This window comes from Capra hircus, assembly GCF_001704415.2.
Source record: "Capra hircus breed San Clemente chromosome X unlocalized genomic scaffold, ASM170441v1, whole genome shotgun sequence".
Lineage (NCBI taxonomy): Eukaryota > Metazoa > Chordata > Mammalia > Artiodactyla > Bovidae > Capra > Capra hircus.
Genome location: NW_017189516.1, coordinates 3,145,056 through 3,163,551, shown reverse-complemented (window position 1 = coordinate 3,163,551; position 18,496 = coordinate 3,145,056). Strand labels below are relative to the sequence as shown.

The 18,496-nt window shown below is 40.4% G+C and overlaps 1 protein-coding gene and 1 pseudogene across 1 annotated transcript in view; one reads left to right on the top strand and one right to left on the bottom strand.

The window, feature by feature from the left end:
• Positions 1–17,538, bottom strand: part of ATP7A (ATPase copper transporting alpha) — a 158,884-nt gene extending 141,346 nt beyond the window's left edge. Inside the window, exon 1 of the mRNA XM_005700602.3 lies at positions 17,332–17,538. The gene's annotated coding sequence lies outside the window, so the exon portion shown is untranslated. The remainder of the gene's footprint in view (positions 1–17,331) is intronic.
• On the top strand, positions 7,833–9,275 carry LOC106503816 (annotated as a pseudogene).
• Positions 17,539–18,496: the final 958 nt, after the last annotated feature.

Below are 18,496 nucleotides of genomic sequence, written 5' to 3'. Positions count from 1 at the left end.
TTACCCCAATAGCTGCTAAGATTGGGGCTTGATAAATCCACCTGATGTCTCCCAAGATTCCAGCATCTAACATATGAAAAAACTCCCATAAATAAATCAGCAAAGCAAATAAGCACTGAGAATTAAGTAGCATTTTAAGGTTTACCAAAAACGCCAGGAGCAGGCTTTTGATTTAGAAACAAGTAGACAAAAGATCTTTTAAAACACACAAACCAGTAAAAAATGTATAATGGGTCCCAGTTTTCATACTATTAGCTCCCTCTTTGGGAATAAATAGAATATTATAAATAATGGTATATTGTTTTCATAACATGAATCAAATCAATGTTTCCAGAGTCACAAAAAATGTTGTCTTCTAAATGTGGTATCATTGATACTTTATTTTTTATCACTTAAATGAGCCATTCATATCAATCAATTTCATTGATTAAAGTCTTCTAGAATATACTCCATAGGTTGTAGAATACTGACATTAATGCCTTCTTATCCACAAAACTACACCAGAAAACTGACAATAATGCAAAGATTCTTTCTGATAGGAATGTAAAAGAAAACTGAATGTGGGGACTTCCCTGGTGGTCCAGTGGATGAGACTTCATGCTCCCAATGCAGAGGGCCTGAGTTTGATCACTGGTCAGGAAACTACATCCCACATGCCACAACTAAAAGATCCTACAGGCCACAACTAAGACCCAGTGCAGCCACATAAATAAACAAATACCACACTCACAACCCTTCTGACACCAGACACGTGGAGATTTTTCCCCACAAAGCAATTCTCTGCAACACCAGCTAGGTGGCCTATAATTTAACTAAATTCTAACACTATCCACATGGAGATGGAGACAGATACCACAGGTTAAGGCCTCAGTCCAACAAGACTGTTTCCACACCACTCCTCATAGACTTAAATAGCTGTTCAGAGAGTTACAAAATACAGCCCACATCTATCACATTCAATACTCCTTCCAGAAATAAAATCTCTATTACACTCAGGGAACTGCCCTCATTGCCATACAGTCCATGCTTGCCATGTCTACGATTCTGTTTAGACTGTCCCCTCACCTTCTACATATTTAAATCCTATCACCCAACTCATCTGTAAACTCCACAAAAATGGGATCATATCCGTTGTGTTCACTATCATATCCTAGCACCCTGTACATGATAGCTATTCAAAATAACTGGGTGAGCAAATGAACTGAAATACCACCTCTTTCATGAAAAACACTGTCAAAAATTCATATCCCATAATAAAAGCCATATATGATAAACACACAGCAAACATTATCCTCAATGGTGAAAAATTGAAAGCATTTCCCCTAAAGTCAGGAACAAGACAAGGGTGCCCACTCTCAACATTACTATTCAACATAGTTTTGGAAGTTTTAGCCACAGCAATCAGAGAAGAAAAAGAAATAAAAAGAATCCAGATTGGAAAAGAAGTAAAACTCTCACTGTTTGCAGATGACATGCTCCTCTACATAGAAAACCCTAAAGACTCCACCAGAAAATTACTAGATAGAACTAATCAATGAATATAGTAAATTTGCAGGATATAAAATTAACACACAGAAACAACTTGCATTCTTATACACAAATAATGAGAAAATAGAAAGAGAAATTAAGGAAACTATTCCATTCACCATTGCAATGAAAAGAATAAAATACTTAGGATATATCTACCTAAAGAAACAAAAGACCTATATATAGAAAACTATAAAACACTGATGAAAGAAATCAAAGATGACACAAATAGATGGAGAAATATACCATGTTCATGGATCGGAAGAATCAATATAGTGAAAATGAGTATACTACCCAAAGCAATCTGCAGATTCAATGCAATCCCTATCAAGCTACCAACGGCATTTTTCAGAGAACTAGAACAAATAACTTCACAATTTGTATGGAAATACAAAAAACCTTGAATAGCCAAAGCAATCTTGGAAAAGAAGAATGAACTGGAGGAATCAACCTGCCTGACTTCAGGCTCTACTACAAAACTACAGTCATCAAGACAGTATGCTACTGGCACAAAGACAGAAAGATAGATCAATAGAACAAAATAGAAAGCCCAGAGATAAATCCACGCACCTATGGACACCTTATCTTTGACAAAGGAGTCAAGAATATACAATGTGTTAAAGACAATCTCTTTAACAAGTGGTGCAGGAAAAACTGGTCAACCACTTGTAAAAGAATGAAACTAGAATACTTTCTAACACCATACACTAAAAATAGACTCAAAATGGATTGAAAATCTAAATGTAAGACCAGAAACTAAAAGTCCTAGAGAAGAACATAGGCAAAACACTCTCTGATATCAATCATAGCAAGATTCTCTATGACCCACCTCCAAGAGTAATGGAAATAAAAGCAAATATAAACAAATGGGACCTAATTAAACTTAAACGCTGTTGCACAACGAAGGAAACTCTAAGCAAGTTGAAAAGACAGCCTTCAGAATGGGAGAATATAATAGCAAATGAAGCAACCGACAAAGAATTAATCTCAAAAATATACAAGTAACTCCTGCAGCTCAATTCCAGAAAAATAAGCAATGCAATAAAAAAATGGGCCAAAGGACTAAACAGACATTTCTCCAAAGAAGACATACAGATGGCTAACAAACACCTGAAAAGATGCTCAACATCACTCATTATTAGAGAAATGCAAATCAAAACCACAATGAGGTACCATCTCACTCCAGTCAGAATGGCTGCTATCTAAAAGTCTACAAGCAATAAATGCTGGAGAGGGTGCAGAGAAAAGGGAACCCTCTTACACTGTTGGTGGGAATGCAAACTAGTACAGCCACTATGGAGAGCAGTGTGGAGATTACTTAAGAAAACTGGAAATAAAACTGTCATATGACCCAGCAATCTCATTGCTGGGCATACACACCGAGGAAACCAGAACTGAAAGAAACACGTGTACTCCAATGTTCATCGCAGCATGGTTTACAATAGCCAGGACACGGAAGCAACCTAGATCTCCATCAGCAAACAAATGGGTAAGAAAGCTGTGGTACATATACACAATAGAATATTACTCAGCCATTAAAAAGAATGCATCTGAATCAGTTCTAATGAGGTGGATGAAACTGGAGCCTATTATACAGAGTGAAGTAAGTCAGAAAAAAAACACTAATACAGTATATTAATGCATATATATGGAATTCAGAAAGATGGTAACAATGACCCTATATGTGAGGCAGCAAAAGAGACACAGATGTAAAGAACAAACTTTTGGACTCTGTGGGAGAAGGCGAGGGTGTGATGATTTGACAGAATAGCACTGAAACATGTATATTTTCGTATGTGAAACAGATTGCCAGTCCAGGCTTGATTCATGAAACAGGGTGATCAGGGCTGGTACACTGGGATGACCCTGAGGGATAGGATGGGAAAGGAGGTGACAGGGAGGGTCAGGATGGGGAACACATGTACACCCATGGCTGATTAATGTGAATGTATGGCAAAAATCACCACAATATTGTAAAGTAATTAGCCTCCGATTAAAATTTTAAAAAAACCTCATATCCACTTTCTTATTGAATTCTGAATACTGCCAAAATAAGCATCATAGTTTTAGTACCTAATTTCTATGCAACTGTTTGGCATTAGACTTATTTCTTAACTAGACATTCAATGTATATTTTATGTTTCTATGCATATCTCACAGGGTCTATGTAAACACTAGATGTACAACAATCACAAGTAACATTTATTCATTAGAGTGCTGATGTTTTTTATAAAAATTCAATTTATATACAACTTTTATAAGAAAGCAGCTATTCTATAAAGTAGGTTAGACATGCATAAAGCCTTTTCTGTTGCCTACATTTTATATTTCAGAAATTATTCAGCAGAAGTAAGGTTCACCATTTGGCAGAGAAATAATCTAGAAAATCTGATGTCCCAAAGTCTGCAGCTCATTAATTGAACAAAGCAGACTGCTCTGAGTTTTCTTGGTGGAGAAGTAGAGAACTAGAATGAGTATATCAGGGTGAATTGATTTGCTAGCTGTCATGAGTTTTGAAATGCTATGGTTAGCATATTATACGTAGACTGTAGGTTACTGTGCCCTCTCAATCTGAGTTTCCTATTTTCTGTGGCATAACTTAGAAATTAAGTATCTCATTCAGATACTGACAGGTATGCTATTCCTCTAGTTAACTAAATTTATAATACAGTAAAACTATCATTTAGGCCTTCCCAGGTGGCTCAGTGGTAAAGAATCTGCCTGCCAACTGAGGAGATACAGACACAGGTTTGATCTGTGGATCAGAAAGATCCCCTGGAGAAGCAAATGGCAACGCACTCTAGTATTCTTTTTTTTTTTTTTAATGAAGGATAATTGCTTTACAGAATTTTTGTTGTTTTCTGTCAAACCTCAACACGAATCAGCCATAATATACATACATCCCCTCTTTTTGAACCTCCCTCCCCATCCCACCACTCTAGATTGATACACAGCCCTTGTCTGAGTTTCCTGAGGAATTTATTTGCAGGACAGCAATGGAGAAACACACATAGAGAACAGACTTATGGACATGGAGAGAGGGGAGGAGAGAGTGAGATGTATGGAGAGAGTAACATGGAAACTTACACTCCAGTATTCTTGCCCAGAAAATTCTATGGAGAGAGGAACCTGGTGGGCTACAGTCCATGGGTTTGCAAAGAGTCAGACACTACTTGGCAACTAAGCGTCACACACTGAACTATAACTTACAATCTTAGGTAAATGAAATAATATAATTTACAATTTTACAGTAAATCTATAATATACATTTTAGTGGTTGCTGAAAGTTATGACCAACCTAGATAGCATATTCAAAAGCAGAGACATTACTTTGCCAACAAAGGTCCATCTAGTCAAGGCAATGGTTTTTCCAGTGGTCATGTATGGATATGAGAGTTGGACTGTGAAGAAAGCTGAGCGCTGAAGAATTGATGCTTTTGAACTGTGGTGTTGGAGAAGACTCTTGAGAGTCCCTTGGACTGCAAGGAGATCCAACCAGTCCATTCTGAAGGAGATCAGCCCTGGGTGTTCTTTGGAAGGAATGATGCTAAAGCTGAAACTCCAGTACTTTGGCCACCTCATGTGAAGAGTTGACTCACTGGAAAAGACTCTGAGGCTGGGAGGGATTGGGGGCAGGAGGAGAAGGGGACGACAGAGGATGAGATGGCTGGATGGCATCACTGACTCGATGGACATGAGTCTGAGTGATCTCCGGGAGTTGGTGATGGACAGGGAGGCCTGGCGTGCTGTGATTCATGGGGTCGCAAAGAGTCTGACATGACTGAGTGACTGAACTGAATTGAAAAATATCTTTACAGTGTATTATATACAAAATATATATATATATATATAAAGACAATTTCCTGGTTCCAAATAGGAAAAGGAGTATGTCAAAGTTGTATATTGCCACCCTGCTTATTTAACTTATATGCAGACTACATCATGAGAAATGCTGGGCTGGATGAAGCACAGCTGGAAGATTGCTGGGAGAAATATCAATAACCTCAGATATGCAGATGGCATCACTCATATGGCAGAAAGTGAATAACGAAAGAGCCTCTTGATGAAGGTGAAAGAGGAGAGTGAAAAAGCTGGCTTAAAGCTCAACATTCAGAAAACAAAGATCATGGCATCCAGTCCCCTCACTTCACAGCAAATAGATGGGGAAACAGTGGAAAGTGTCAGACTTTATTTTGGGGGACTCCAAAATCACTGCAGATGGTGATTGCAGCCATGAAATTAAAAGACGCTTTACTCCTTGGAAGGAAAGTTATTACCAATCTAGATGGCATTACTTTGCCAACAAAGGTCAGTCTAGACAAGGCTATGGTTTTTCCAGTGGTCATGTATGAATGTGAGAGTTGGACTATAAAGAAAGCTGAGCACCAAAAAATTGATGCTCTTGAACTGTGGTGTTGGAGAAGACTCTTGAGAGTCCCTTGGACTGCAAGGAGATCCAACCAGTCTATCCTAAAGGAAATCAGTCCTGAATATTTACTGGAAGGACTGATGCTGAAGCAGAAACTCCAATGTTTGGCCACCTGATGCGAAGAACTGGCTCATTGGAAAAGACCCTGATGCTGGGAAAGATTGAAGGCGGGAAGAAAAGGGGACGACAGAGGATGAGATGGTTGTATGGCATCACCGACTCAATGGACATGAGTTTGAGTAAACTGTGGTGCGGGAGTTGGTGATGGACACGGAGGCCTGGTATGCTGCAGTCCATGGGATCTCAAAGAGTCGGAGACGACTGAGTGACTGAACTGAACTGAAAGACAATAACAATAACTAAACATCATTGTGTATTTAGTACCTGCCAGGCACTGCTCTTAGGGTGTTACATGTATTAATTCATTGACAATCCCACCATTATTGTTGCTATTTTAGAAAGTCGAAGAAACTGAGGCACAAAAGGTAAGAGACCAGTCCAAGGTCATATAAGCAATAAACAGAGGAGCTGAGGTTCCAACCAAGGCAGTCTGGTCCTGAAGCCCCACTCTTAACTCTATATTATATTGCCTCCCTCAAAAAAGCAGATTACAATACAATGGTTAAAAGTTTAAAAGCCTTGAAATTATCAACAGAATAATATCCAATAATCCATAAAAATGTAACTAGCAATGTCTCAATTTATGCTTGCTTATTAACTTTTACTATATGTTCTCTTAGTACAGTTTACATTCTAAGCATGTGGTAAATGTCAAAGTCTTGTCAAGTTCAAAGATGTGCTTACTGTAAAGATTAAAAAAAAGACATAAACCATTTCTTTTCCTGGGAGACTCTGAGAATACAAATCAAATAAGACTAGCATCATTTTAAGCATTAGGTTATTTAGCATATCTCTTAAAAATGTATAATTAGCCAAAAACAAAACTGTGAGTCTTTACTTTTGGGGAATTTCATATAAAAGTACTAAGGAAATTTGAGCTAACAATAATTTTTAATCATCAAATCAGTTTGCTCATTCATGCTTTCAAATAAGATAAATGAGTATTTCCCTCTTTAGGACAAACAAGGAACTTAATTACAATAGACCTAATTTTGGCTCAAATGTTATGTATTCTTTTTAAAATTTCCCTGATTGCCCAGTGGTTAAGAATCTGCCTTCCAATGCAGGCAACTTGGGTTTCACCCCCGGTAGGGAACTGAGATCCTACATACCACAGGGCAACTAAGTACCCATGTCACAACTAGTGAACCCATGCCTGCAACAAGAAGCCCTTGTGCTGCAACTAGAGAGAATACCTCAGGCACTCCAACTTGAGAAAGTCTGCATGTGGCAACGAAGAGCCCATGTGACACAATGAAGATCCAGTGCAGTCAAAAATAATAATAATAATAAATTTAAAAAACAGGGGTAGGAAGGAGGTTCAAGAGGAAGGGGACATATGTATACCTATGGCTGATTCATGTAGATGAATGGCAGAAATAGAAACAACATTGTAAAGCAATTATCCTCCAATTAAAAATAGATTTAAAAAAAGAATGCTAGGATCATAAAAACTTTTTTAAATAAATAAATAAGTACTTATTTATTTGGCTGCACCAGGTCTCTGTTGTGGCGTGCACGAGGGATCTTTTAGTTATAGCATGCGAACAGTTACAGCATGTGTGACCTAGTTCCCTAAATAGGGGTTGAACCTGGCATCCCTGCATTGGGAGTGCAGAGTCATAGCCACTGGACCACCAGAGAAGTCCCATCAAATACCTATGTATTTTTAAAACCTACAGTTCCTTTATGTTTGATAACATAGTTTCTGAAGCCAGACTGACTGGCTTTAAACCTCATTTTAGCCGCTTGCTAATTAAAAGACGCTTACTCCTTGGAAGAAAAGTTATGGCTTCTGCTCTGGACGGGGTTGGCGGCGCCACCTCCAGGCTTTGAGCGCCCGCGGCCTCGGAGCTCCGAAAGGGCCGGGCATGCGCGCTCCGAGGACCTGTGGGCCAACGGCGCGGGTGCGGCGGGAGGGGCCGCGACCGGATCTCGGGTCTAGATGCTGAGCTTTTCAGGGCTGGCTGGAAGCCACAGCCCAGTCTCCAGATGGAGTCTAAATCCAGCCAGTGTGAAGACGAAACTCCTTCCCTCTTGTGGGGTTTGGATCCTGTGTTTCTAGCCTTTGCAAAACTCTACATCAGGGATATCCTGGACTTGAAGGAGTCTGGCCAGGTACCAGGTGTATTTTTTTACAATGGGCATCCAATAAAACAGGTGGATATCTTAGGAACCGTAATTGGAGTGAGAGAAAAAGATGCATTCTACAGTTATGGAGTGGATGATAGCACTGGAGTTATAAACTGCATCTGCTGGAAAAGGCTGAATAATACCAAATCCTCATCAGCTACAGCCGCTCCAAGTGCAAGAGAGCTGAGCTCTCAGCTTAAGAAGCTGCAAGAGACCACTGCACAGAGAGCAAAGTTAGAAATTGGGGACGTTATCCGGGTCAGAGGCCACATCCGCATGTTCAGAGGAGAGCGAGAGATTCATGCCACAACTTATTATAAAGTGGATGACCCAGTGTGCAACGTTCAGATCGCAAGGATGCTGGAGCCGCCTGCCATCTACAGGAAAGTGTATGACCAGCCCTTCCACAGCCCTGCCCTAAAGGAAGATGAGGCACTGAGCAATCCTGGCACCCTGGACCTTGACAGTCTCACATGTCTGCTGAGTGAAAAGGCCAAAGAGTTCCTTGTGGAGAACAGAGTGCAAACCTTTTACCAGCAGGAATTGGAAACTGTGGAGTCCCTTCTGCCCCTTGCCTACCAGCCTGTGATTCACAGCGCCTGCTCTGGGCAAGTAAGGAGAGAAGACAAAGAACTGCACAGAAAGATCCACCGGATCATTCAAGAAGAATGCCAGAAACCAAATCACGTGGAGAAGGGCTGCCACTTCCTGCACATCCTGGCCTGTGCCCGCCTGAGCCTCAGCCCAGGCCTGAGTGAACCCGTGCTGCAGCAGGTGCTGCAGCTGCTGGAGGACCAGAGTGACATCATCAGCACCACGGAGAAATACTACACGGCATTCTGAGCAGAGGCCAGCAGGCAGCACAGGCAGAGCGGGGAGGATGAGGGGAACCAGTTGGCATTCACTCCCAAGCTCTGGTTTTAACATCGTGCCCAGGCCTATAGGTCTGGGGGCAATTATCTCATAACAAACTATGAAATCTGGTGATTTGAGGAATGGGAATTTGGCATAAATTCTGGAGGCTGCCTTCTACCTGCCGTCAGTTCAGTCAGTCAGTTATGTCCAACTCTCTGGCCTACAGCACGCCAGGCTTCCCTGTCCATCCATCTCCCAGAGCTTGCTCAAACTCCTGTCCATCAAGTCAGTAATACCATTCACCCATCTCATACTCTGTCGTACCCTTCTCCTCCTGCCTTCAATCTTTCCCTGCATCAGGGTCTTTTCTAATGAATCAGCTCTTCACATCTACCTACTGTATCCTGGGATAAAATGACATATCTCAGCCATAACATGCAAGAAAACCCTCCTCATTGGACTCTAGGCTGGACCAAGCATCACTCACAGAGCAGAAAAGGAAGAAACTGCTGGTGGCTGGCCTGGTTGGAGGTTCTGCCAAGGGGCCTTCCATGGTAAAGGCCCCTGGACGCGGAAACAGAAGAGCGTACAGATCACCAGCTCAGACGCTTTTGAAAACTTTGGACTATCAGGTACTTTCTTGGCATCTCTTGGTGGCTAAGACCCTGGTGTAGGGGACTAGGTCCCCTGGATGAGTGTTGCTGACCTATAATTTCTGTGGGTCAAACCCCAGCAGTGGATCCAATCTTGGGTTGAATTGTTTATAGTGATGGGAATAAAACAGGATCTAAGGCAAAAAAAAAAAAAGAAAAGAAAAGTTATGACCAACCTAGATAGCATATTCAAAAGCAGAGACATTACTTTGCCAACTAAGGTCCATCTAGTCAAGGCTATGGTTTTTCCAGTAGTCATGTATGGATGTGAGAGTTGGACTGTGAAGAAGGCTGAGTGCCGAAGAATTGATGCGTTTGAACTGTGGTGTTGGAGAAGACTCTTGAGAGTCCCTTGGACTGCAAGGAGATCCAACTAATCCATTCTGAAGATCAACCCTGGGATTTCTTTGGAAGGAATGATGCTAAAGCTGAAACTCCAGTACTTTGGCCACCTCATGCGAAGAGTTGACTCACTGGAAAAGACTCTGATGCTGGGAGGGATTGGGGGCAGGAGGAGAAGAGGACGACCGAGGATGAGATGGCTGGATGGCATCACTGACTCGATGGACGTGAGTCTGAGTGAACTCCGGGAGTTGGTGATGGACAGGGAGGCCTGGCGTGCTGCAATTCATGGGCTTGCAAAGAGTTGGACACGACTGAGCCACTGAACTGAACTGAACTGAGGTCTAGGAATAAAATTTGGCCCTAAGAAAGAATGTGTCAACTTTTACCAAATTGCAAACAATAGACAATATAGAAGATAATTTTTTTTCCATAACAGAGGAACAGTTCTGGGCTTCTTCACTTTGTTGTTATTGTTTTTCATTCTGAGCTTGTCCGACTCTTTGCAATCCCGTGGACTGCAGCATGCTAGGCTTCCCTGTCCTTCACTATCCCCTGGAGTTTGCTCAGATTCATGTCCATTGAGTCGGTAATGCCATCTAATCATCTCACCCTCTGCCACCCCCTTCCCCCTTTGCCTTCAATCTTTCCTAGCATCAGGGTCTTTTTCAATGAGTCAGCTCTTTGCATCAGGTAGCCAAAGTAATGGAGCTTCAACTTCAGTCCTTCCAATGAATATTCAGGGTTGATTTCCTTTAGGATTGACCAGTTTGATCTCCTTGCAGTCCACGGGATTCTCAAGAGTATTCTCCAGCACCACAATTTGAAAGATCAACTCTTTGGCACTCAGCCTTCTTTATGGTCCAACTCTCACATCTTACATGACTACTGGAAAAACCAAAGCTTTGACTATAGGGATGTTTGTCGGCAAAGTGACATCTCTGTTTTTTAATACACTGTCTAGGTTTGTTGTAGCTTTCCTTCCAAGGAGCAAGTCTTTTAATTTCATGGCTGCAGTCACTGTCTGCAGTGAAATTGGAGCCCAAGAAAATAAAATCGGTCACTGCTTCCACTTATCCCCCTTAACCTGCCATGAAGTCATGGGATCAGGTGCCACGATCTAAGGTTTTTTAACGTTGAGTCTTAAGCAAACTTTTTCACTCTCCTCTTTTACCCTCATCAAGAGACTCCTTAGTTCCTCTTCACTTTCTGCCATTAGAGTGGTATCATCTGCATATCTGAGCTTGTTATTTTTCTTGAAATATTGATTCCAGCTTGTGATTCATCCAGTCTGGCATTTTGCATAATGTACTCTGCATATAAGTTAAATAAGCAGGGTAACAATATACAGCCTTGTCATACTCCTTTCCCAATTCGGAACCAGTCAGTTGTTCCATGTCTGGTTCTAGCGGCTGCTTCTCAACTCGCACACAGGTTTCTCAAGAGACAGGTAAGGGGGTCTGCTATTTCTTTCTCTTTAAGAATACTCCACAGTTTGTTGTGATCCACACAGTCAAAGGCTTTAGCATTGTCAGTGAAGCAGAACTAGATGTTTTTCTGGAATTCTCTTACTTTTCCTATAATCCAACGAATGTTGGCAATTTGATCTCTGGTTCCTCTGCCTTTTCTGAATCCAGCTTGTATCCCTGGAAGTTTTCGGTTCACCTACTGTTGAAGCCTAGCTTGAATGATTTTGAGCATAACCTTGCTAGCATATGAAATGGGCACAACTGTATGATAGTTGGAACATTCTTTGGCATTGCCCTTCTTTGGCATTAGAATGAAAACTGACCTTTTCCAGTCCTGTGGCCACTGCTGAGTTTCCCAAATTTGCTGACATACTGAGTGCAGCAGTTTCACAGCATCATCTTTCAGGATTTTAAATAGCTCAGCTAGAATTCTGCCAGCTTTGTTTGCAGTAATTTTTCCTATGGTCCACCTGAATTCACACTCCAGCATGTCTGGCTCTAAGCAAGTGACCAAACCATCGTGGTTAACCTGGTCAATAAGATCTTTTCTGTATAGTTCTTCTGAGTATTCTTGCCACCTCTTCTTAATCTCTTATGCTTCTGTTAGGTCCTTAACCATTTCTGATCTTTATCATGCCCATCCTTGCATGAAATGTCCCCCCGATAGCTCCAATTTTCTTAAGGAGATCTTTAGTCTTTCCCATTCTATTATTTTCCTCTATTTCTTTGCAGTGTTCATTTAAGAAGGGCTTCTTATCTCTCCTTGCTTTTCTCTGGAACTCTGCATTTAACTGGGTATATCTTTCCCTTTCTCCCTTGCTTTTTGCTTCTCTTCTTTCCTCAGCTATTTGTAAAGCCTCCTCAGACAACCACTTTGCCTTCTTGCATTTCTTTTTCTTGGGGATGGTTTTGAACACTGATTCTGTATAGTGTTACAAATCTCTATCCATAGTTCTTCAGCAATTTTGTCTACCAGATCTAATCCCTTGAATCTATTTGTCACCTCTACTGTATAAGCATAAGGGATTTGATTTAGGTCATACCTGAATGGTTAAGTAGTTTTCCCTACTTTCTTCAATTTAAGTCTGAACTCTGCAATAAGAAGCTCATGATCGGACCCACAGTCAGCTCCATGTCTTGGTTTTGCTGACTGTATAGAGTTTCTCCATCTTCAGCTACAAAGAATATGATCAATCTGATTTCAGTATTGACCATTTGGTAATGTCTGTGTGTAGAATCATCTCTTGTGTTGCTGGAAAAGAGTGTTTGCTATGACCAGTGTGTTCTCTTGGCAAAACTCTGCTAGTCTTTGTCCTGCTTCACTTTGTACTCCAAGGCCAAACTTGCCTGTTATTCCAGGTATCTCTTGACTTTCTACATTTGCATTCCAGTCCCCTATGATGAAAAGGATCTTTTTGGGTGTTAGTTATAGAAGGTCCTGTAGGTTTTCATAGAACCAGTCAACTTCAGCTTCTTTGGCATTAGAGGTTGGGACATAGACTTGGATAACTGCGATGCTGGTTTGCTTTAGAAACAAATCAAGATCATTTTGTCATTTTGGAGATTGCATTTAAGTACTGCATTTCAGACTGTTCTGCTGACTCTAAGTGCTACTGAATTTCTTCTAAGGGTTTCTTGCCCATAGTAGTAGATACAACGGTCATCTGAATTAAATTCACCCATCCTCATCCATTTTAGTTTACGGATTCCTAAGATGTCGATGTTCACTCTTGGCATCTCCTGCTTGAAGATGTCCAATTTACCTTGATTCATGGACCTAATCTTCCAAGTTTCTATGCAATATTGTTTATTCTTTATAGCATCAGACTTTACTTTCACCACCAGACACATGCACAATTAAGTGTGATTTCTGTTTTGTTTAGCTTCATTCTTTCTGGAGCTATTAGTAATTGCCCTCTGCTCTTCCTGTAGCATATTGGACACCTTCCAACCTCGGGAGCTTAGCTTCTGGCATAATCGTATCTTTTTGCCTTTTCATACTGTTTATGGGGTTCTCACAGCAAGAATACTGGAGTGGGTTGCCATTTCCTTCTCTAGTAGACCCCATTTTATCAGAACTCTTCACTATGACCCATCTATCATAGGTGGCCCTGCAGGGCATGACTCATAGCTTCAATGAGTTAGCCCCTTCACCACCACAAGGTGGTGATCCATGCAGGGATCACTTATGCACAACAGAAAGAAAAAGTAAGATTCAAAATCCCATGACTTATCATTTGCCTCAAAGTTAAGAAACAGGAATTCACAGGTTAGTTTTATAATAAACAAAGTGGACAAACTCTAAGGCAATCTTTTTTTTTTTTTTACTGAGATATAGTTGATTTACAGTATTATGTAGGTTTCAGCTATTACAATATAGTGATTCACAATTTTTAAATGTTATATTCCTTTATAGTTTTTATGAAATACTGGCTATATTTCCTGAGTTGTACAATATATCCTTTATAGCTTCTTTATTTCATATGCAATTGTTTGTACTCTTAATGTCATACCCATATCTTGCCCCTCCCTTCTTCCCTCTTCTCACTGGTAACCACTAGTTTGTTCTCTTATTATCTATGAGTCTGTTTATTTTTTGTTATATTCACTAGTTTGCTGTATTTTTCAGTCTCCACATATAAGTGATATCATACAGTATTTATCTTTCTCTGTCTGACTTATTTCACTTAGCATAATACCCTCCAAGTCCATCTATGTTGTTGCAAATGGCAGGATTTCATCCTTTTTTATGGATGGGTAATATTCCACCATGTGTGTATGTGTGTGTGTGTGTGTGTGCAGTTGCTTTATCCATTTATCTATTGATGGACGCTTAGGCTGCTTCAATATCTCAGCAATTGCAAACAATGCTATTATAAACATTGGGGTATACATATCTTTTCAAATCAGTCATTTTGGTTTTTTCAGGTATATACCCAGGAGTAGAACTGCCAGGTCATATAGTAGTTCTATTTTTAGTTTTTTGAGAAGCTGCTATACTGTTCTCACAGTGGCTGTACAAATTTGTATTCCCACCAACAATGTATGAGGGTTTCCTTTTCTTCATGTCCTCATTAGGCAATTAATCATACTGTGACACTCAAGGTCAAATATTAATTTATTCCTTTATCTATCATCATACAATGAATTTAAGGCTTTAAAACAATCTGAAGGTTACAAAGGTTTTTATGACTAAAATAAATCCTATTATTACCTAATTAGAAACAGATGAGCAAGATAAAATACCTTGCTTTAGATGGACAATACTTAATGACATATGACACCAAGTTGATTGCTAATATGTAAAAGAAAGGTACAGTTATGATAAGTAATTATTACCAAGATACTATGGCTATAAATCTGGACTAAAAATTGATATTAAGAACTAACAGTAAAATGTTATAGTAAAATAAGAGAAAGCATTTATTAGTCAAAATGAAATTAGCTGTATACAAAAAATTTAATATTAATATTACTGTTTAAATAATATTATTAATATACTTATCAATAATCAATACAATATACTTTCTATTTTAATACTATTATATTAATGATTAGTAGTTCAATTAGAATTCTTAGACCAAATAATTTTATCATTACCAAAAAAGTCAGACACCTTTTCTCCCTACCATTTTAAGTGAAAGGATCAAGAAAGGAAATTACATGTTGAACTCTTTAAGAACTAAGCTCTCTAAGCTTTGGTTAGCTCAATATCAACTCTCAGTATCCTAATGACCCTAGAGATCAGCTACAAATTTATCCTAAATACGCCTGACAATTTTGTTCAGCAGGCTCTCCACTGTGAAATTCTTCCTTTCCATTCTTCTACGTTTGTTGATGGTGTTTTAGGTCTTAACAGAAGCCCTCTTAATGCCCTTTTCTCCTGAGTGGCAGGTAGCATGCTTCAAGTAAACATTTAGGAGTTGGGAAACAATTTCCTCCACATTTCCAAGAAATATACAGTGTTCTCCAAACTCAGGTGGGATCAGGGGAAAGAAGTAATTCCAGTATTATTCCATCCCTATCTGCTTTGGTTGTGACATCAAATCCACAAGCAGATCGGAGCAATTACAATATCAAACAAAAAACTTTTAACAGTTTAGAAACAAAATTAACTAAGGTAAATAATTTCCGTAAGATGTGGAATAACCCATTTATTCCAATTAGTAAATTGTTAAAATGCTCTCCTGATTACAGGTCTGGAGAAATCTCCTGATTATAGATCTAGAAAACTGAATGTCTACACTAGAGAACTATAAAGAAAAAATAGGTTAAAAAATTCAATCCTTCAGCCATAGTTGTATAATTCTAAATATAAATGGGCAACATGGGACAAAGCACAGCTAATTGGCTTACTTTATATTCATTTCCTTCAAAGATAGAAGTATCTGTGAAAACTGATGTAATCTACCAATATCAACACATTTGAGCCCACAAAGATGATTAAATCAATTCTCTAATAGCGCTGGAACATATTTGTGAAACCAGAAACACCTTACCCTTTCACTTTAATGCAACACATTCAAAAAGTATTGTGACACTATTTCTGCCATACTATCTCAGCAATTAAGTAAACAAGTGATATGAAAGCCACCTGAAGACTGAGATCTAAATGAAACACCTGGTTGCTGGGGTAACAGACTGAACTGAAATAGGCCAACTGTCATCTGTTTCTCTCTCACCCTGCACCCTCATTGTGATTTATATCCTAAGAAAGATTTGTTTAAAAGCAAAACTGTAAAACCTTTAAAAGGTGAACTTCCCTTAAATAAAGATGAGTAGAAGGACTTTTGAGACAAAACCCCCAAGTATCTTTCTCACTTATGCCAATGCCTGTATCATGACAGACAAATCTCTCCTCACAATTTACTTTCCCAACTGGCAAGAGAAAATTATTTTCACTCGCTGGGGTGTCAGAAGTCTAGATGAAAGTTTGCCATGCATTTTAAAATATGTAGATAAAAGCAGTTATAATGAAGAATTTATAAGAAAGAATATGTTGCCTTAGATCTCTCACAGAAGTAAGCTTGTGGTATGTTGGGGTTATTTTTGCTTGCTCTTTTTGAACTCAAATTGAATGTAAACTCTCTTAAGGCCAGGGACTTTGTCCTGTTTCTTGTGTATACCCCTACCACACCCCACACCTCAATACTACCTAATTCAATGTTCTGCACATATTCTCAATACAAAGTCATACTACTGTAGATGAAGAGGCTGTAATTAAAACAAGTATCAGATGCTGAAAAAAAAAACGGCTTGCAAAACGATAGAAGAGTTGCTAGTGCTTAGGATAAACCTCAACATACACAACTAAAAAGTGTCAAAGACAAAGATGCCACAGAGTACCAATAAGGACGGAGCGTAGCTTTACTGGGAAGGGGGAAGAACGAACAAAATGAAATGGAAACAAAAGTGTTTCTCGCAGTTTAGTGCATACTCCCAGAACGAGACAAGAAGCAAGATATATAATTTCTTTACATTATTTCATTAAACGGTGATCAGTCCATGTGACTTCCAATACAGTGCACAGACCTTGTACCATCAATTAATTAGGTAACATGGGCAATGGACGACCAGGACACTTCCTCGGGAGGGAACAAGAAAGCGACAGGGGGTCAGGACCTAATCTCCCTCCTCTATGCTCTGCTAGGGGAGGTAAAACAAGACTGCAGTAAATACCTGACTTGTGAAGCAGAGAGAGTTTGAAAACACCCTCATATTAAAATGATATTCCTTGTTCTACTCAGTAGTACAGACAGTACAGAATACCCCTCCAATAGAAGTGGACTGATATAGGACTTACCTGTATTTTTTTCTGTCCTATGGTTAAACCTCCGGAGCTACGCAGCCGGTGGCGGCAACAAATCCACACGCGGTGGACTCTGATCTCACACTCTGGCAGAAGTCACGGCAGCCCCACCGGCGATGGCGACGGCAGCGGAGATCACGGCGATTGCGGCGGCAGCCCCGACTCCTCACTCTGCTGCTTCTCTTGCTCCACCCCCACGCCGCCAGGCCGCCGCTTTGACCCAACCCTCCCTCCCCTCGACTTCCGGGTGTTGCCCCGACCGGAAGCAGCCAGCGAGGCGGAGGGACGGGTCACGTGAAAGAAGAAAAGCGCCGCGGAGTCAAGCGTCTCCCGCCCCCTACCGCTCCCGGGCTGACACACAGCGTCGGTTGAGTTTTCCTTTTTGGTGCTGCAAGGCCTCTTCCCATTTCGCCAAGGACAAAACAACGCCCTCCCGCCACCAAAATCCGTAGTTTCCTAATCTGAAGCCAAGAAATACTTTAGTCCTCCTTATAAATCTTCTTCTAGGTAGTTCATCCTCTCACAGCATGAAATTAACGTGCTCCTGTCAGATTGTGTAGCGTAACCCCGGATGTGAATGTCAGAACTATGAACTTATCCCTCGATTGAGAAATGATCTCTCTACGCACTCTGGTTAGGCCTTGGGAGATCACGTTCTTTGCGCGAAGTGGAATTCGCTTTGCTTCACTTCCGTGTTTCTCCAACAAAAAGGTGAACAAATGTACCTCAAAAGTTTAAAAAAATCCGTGGCTGAGGCTTGAAAGAGTGACGTTAGATTCTGAGTGAGAATACCGCATGTATGTGAACTTATAAGGCCCAGGAAGTTAAGCTTTCTTGCAAAACAAATGCGGGCGACAAGGAGGGATCTGTTCCAGCTCAGCACCCTACTGAGAAACCTTGTACATGGATTCTGCTCTGCTTTTCACCATTCAACAGTCAGGTCAGGCTGAGCAGCAGAGCCTTGGGTTTCGCTCTCCAGAGGAATCGGTTTGCCTTGGGCGGGCCGGAGGAAACCCAAACATTGGAGACAAAACCAGAACAGAACCAGAACACACTACTTCCTTTTGAGGAAACTAGTGAACTTACTAGTGGGCTTCCTGGTATGTCGCTGGTAAAGAATCCTCCTGCAACACAGGAGGACCATGGTTTGGTTCCTGGG